The sequence below is a fragment of the Chrysemys picta genome, unplaced genomic scaffold, assembly GCF_011386835.1.
Source record: "Chrysemys picta bellii isolate R12L10 unplaced genomic scaffold, ASM1138683v2 scaf4424, whole genome shotgun sequence".
Taxonomy (NCBI): Eukaryota; Metazoa; Chordata; order Testudines; family Emydidae; genus Chrysemys; species Chrysemys picta.
In genome coordinates, this window is record NW_027057124.1 from 1 (window position 1) to 4,000 (window position 4,000).

Sequence of the window (4,000 nt, forward strand, 5' to 3'; positions counted from 1 at the left end):
CTAGAAGGCACCCATTGTAACGGCACCCAAAATATTCACTTTCTTCAGGAGACTCTTGTCCCTTCCCCAGCCTTAATCTCAGAGCCTCATACCCAACGAGGAAGCACACGCCTGTGAAGAAAACTACAGCGACTACAGATGAGGAATTCAAAGCACTGACCTCTTACTCACAGCCAGCGATGCAGAAGGCAGAAACATGAGGACTATTTATGTCTCCTTAGAAGGATGTCCAGACTACTCAGGTCCACTTCTGCAATATTCTTGTCCGGCTAGGGCTCCTGGACGATTCCTCCGCAAACTAAGAAAGCCAAGCAAGAACTATGACTACACAGAACTCTATTGGGGCGTCGAGTCTTGCCCTCATCCCTGCCTCCCTCTCCAGTCCCATCTACATCAGCCCCACTCGATGAACAGAGACCAAGGTAACACTGAGAGTTACTGCCCTGCATGGTTTTCGTACGCTCCTACTTCTCCATGGCTCCCGAGACCTGGCCTCTGCAGATGCACACCTAGTACGCCTGCCCGTGTCTTCTGAAGGGAGACAGCACAAGGAAAGGCAAGGACAGACAGAGAGAGAGGGTGTGTGTTGGCCAACGTACTAGAGAAGAGAGAAAGAGAGAGAAAAACATGGGAGGAAGGCAAGCAACTCACCACCTGGAGTCATCCTCCTGGATGCAACCTTCTGCTGCGGAAGAGACACCGCTCCTGGCCAGAGAAATGAGCAGCCCCTGAAAAAGGGGACCTTGTCTCTCTCCTAAGCACAGCTGGGCAGGAACCATTTCTTACAAACCCACGGGGGAAGGAACGGAGGGGGGGAACAAGTTACCATCTCAGTAGTCAACATCTCATAGGCTCTCCTTTTCACCTCTCCCACACGACGTGGCTCCGCCCTCAACCCTCCCCATTACACCTTTAGCATTATAACCAAAAAGCACCCCTTCCAACAGCACCCGAAATAATCACTCTGCACAGTAGACTCTGGCCCCTCCCCAGCTGTAATCTCACAGAGCCCCATACCCAACAAGGAAGCACACGGCCTGTGAAGAAAACTACAGTGACTACACATGAGGAATTCAAAGCACTGACCTCTTACTCACAGCCAGCGATGCAGAAGGCAGAAACATGAGGACTATTTATGTCTCCTTAGAAGGATGTCCAGACTACTCAGGTCCACTTCTGCAATATTCTTGTCCGGCTAGGGCTCCTGGACGATTCCTCCGCAAACTAAGAAAGCCAAGCAAGAACTATCACTACACAGAGCTCTATTGGGGCGTCGAGTCTTGCCCTCACCCCTGCCTCCCTCTCCAGTCCCATCTACATCAGCCCCACTAGATGAACAGAGACCGAGTAAACACAGACAGTCACAGCTCCACTTTAGTGCCCACTGCCCCGCATGGTTTTCGTCCGCTCCTACTTCTCCGTGGCTCCCGAGACCTGGCTAGGATGCACACCTAGCACGGATGCCCGTGGTCCTACGAAGGGAGACGGCACGAGGAGAGGAGAGGAAAGAGAGTGAGAAAGTTGGCCAACACACTAGAGGAGAGAGAGAGAGAAAGAGACAGAGAGAAAAAAATGGGAGGAAGGCAAGCAACTCACCACCTGGAGTCATCCTCCTGGATGCAACCTTCTGCTTCCGAGAACACACCGCATCTGGGCAGAGAAATGAGCAGTCCCTGAAAATGGGGACCTTGTCTCTCTCGTAACCACAGCTGCTTAGGAACCATTTCTTACAAACCCAGCCCCAGCTAACTGGGCGTCCCTACCTGGAGCCATTGGGGCCCTACGCAGAACCCTCACCAAACCACACACTTATCTCACTGACGGTAGCGACTGCTCCACTGCCAACTGGACGGCTCCTGACTTGCATCAACAATGCTCGCAGGCTCACTGCTCTTGCTCGCTTTCCATCCGACAAGGGGAGTAAACGCTGACGTTTGATTTCTTTTCCCAGGGTACTAAATCCGGCACAAGGAGGAAAAACAATGAAGTTACCACCTCAGTGGGCAGCGTCGCGTAGCCTATTCTTTTCGCCTCTCCTACACGGCAGCGCTCTGCCCCAAACTCTCCCCCCGATTACGCCTTTAGCATTACAACTAGAACGCACCCCTTGCAATGGCACCTAAAATAATCACTCTACACAGAAGACTCTGGCCCCTCCCCAGCCGTAATCTCACAGAACCCCATACCCAATGAGAAAGCACACGGCCTGTGAAGAATACTACAGCGAGCACAGATGACGAATTCAAAGCACTGACCGCTTACTCACAGCCAGTTATGCGGGAGCCAGAAAGTTGAGGACTGTTCATGTCTGCTGACAAGGATGTTCATGTCTGCTTACAGGGATGTCCAGTCTGCTCATGTCCACTTCTCCCAGTTTCTTCTCGAGATAGGGCTCCTGGAAAATTCCTCTGGAAGCGCAGCTGCAAAAGCCAAGCATGAGCCATCACTACACCAACCTCTATTGGTGCTTCAAATCTTGCCCTCCTCCTGGCCTCCCTCTCCAATCCCATCTACCTCGGCCCCACTTGACAAACAGAGACTGAGATAACACCGACAGTCACAGCCGTGCATGATTTTCGTCCCCTCCTACTTCTCCATGGCTCCCGAGACATAGCCTGTGGGGATACACACGTTACACGGCTGCCCGTGTCTTATGAAAGGAGACAACACGAGGAAAGGCAAGGACAGACAGCGAGAGCTAGAGGGTGTGTGTTGGCCAACATACTAGAGAAGAGAGAGAGAGAAAGAAAAACATTGGAGGAAAGCAAGCAACTGACCACCTAGAGTCATCCTTCTGAATCCAACCTTCCGCTGCAGAGGAGACACCATTCCTGACCAGAGAAATGAGCAACCTTTGAAAATAGAGACCTTTTCCCCCTCGTAACCACAGTTAGTCAGGAACCTTTTCATACAAACCCAGCCCCAACTTAGTGGGCTTCCCAACCTGGACTCAGGTTGGGCGTGAGCAGAGCCCTCATGAAACAAGACACTTATCTCACTGACAGCGGCATCACCTCGGCTCCCAGATGGATGCCTTTTGCGTGGCATCAACAATGTTCAGAGTCTCAACGCTCTCGCTCGCTTTCCATCACGAGGGCAGTAGACTCTGACGGGTGACTTCGTTTTCCTTGGTTCTAAACCTAAAGGGGGGGGGGGGGGAAGAGCGAGCCAAAAACAATTAGCATCTCAGTCTGCAATGTCGCGTAGTATCTTCTTTTCACATCTCCCATATCCCACGGCCCCACCCTCAACCCATCTCCCATTACTACGTTACAACTGCAACTAGAAGGCACCCATTGTAATGGCACCCAAAATATTCACTTTCTTCAGGAGACTCTTGTCCCTTCCCCAGCCTTAATCCCAGAGCCTCATACCCAACGAGGAAGCACAAGGCCTGTGAAGAAAACTACAGCGACTACACATGAGGAATTCAAAGCACTGACCTCTTACTCACAGCCAGCGATGCAGAAGGCAGAAACATGAGGACTATTCATGTCTCCTTAGAAGGATGTCCAGACTGCTCAGGTCCACTTCTGCCATATTCTTGTCCGGCTAGGGCTCCTGGAGGATTCCTCCGCAAACTAAGAAAGCCAAGCAAGAACTATCACTACACAGAGCTCTATTGGGGCGTCGAGTCTTGCCCTCATCCCTGCCTCCCTCTCCAGTCCCATCTACATTAGCCCCACTCGATGAACAGAGACCAAGGTAACACTGACAGTTACAGCTCCACTTTAGTGCCCACTGCCCCTCATGGTTTTCGTCCGCTCCTACTTCTCCATGGCTACCGAGACCTGGCTAGGATGCACACCTAGCATGCCTGCGCGTTTCCTACGAAGGGAGGCGGCACGAGGAGAGGAGAGGAGAGTCAGCGAGAAAGTTGGCCAACACACTAGAGAAGAGAGAGAGACAGACAGATAGAAAGACATGGGAGGAAAGCAAGCAACTCACTACCTGGAGTCATCCTTCTAGATGCAACCTTCCGTTGCATAGGAGACACCGC

At 51.9% G+C, this 4,000-nt stretch overlaps 1 long non-coding RNA gene across 2 annotated transcripts; it reads right to left on the minus strand.

Moving 5' to 3' along the window:
* Positions 1-130: 130 nt before the first annotated feature.
* On the minus strand, positions 131-3,994 carry LOC135980561 (uncharacterized). Of its 2 annotated transcripts, XR_010597568.1 has the most exons (4): positions 3,444-3,994; positions 2,267-3,140; positions 1,087-1,955; positions 131-781 (listed from the first exon to the last, which is right to left on the minus strand). It is a non-coding gene; the product is annotated as an uncharacterized LOC135980561 (long non-coding RNA). The 2 variants fall into 2 exon arrangements; XR_010597567.1 differs by having other exon boundaries at positions 131-1,955.
* Between the last annotated feature and the right edge of the window lie 6 nt (positions 3,995-4,000).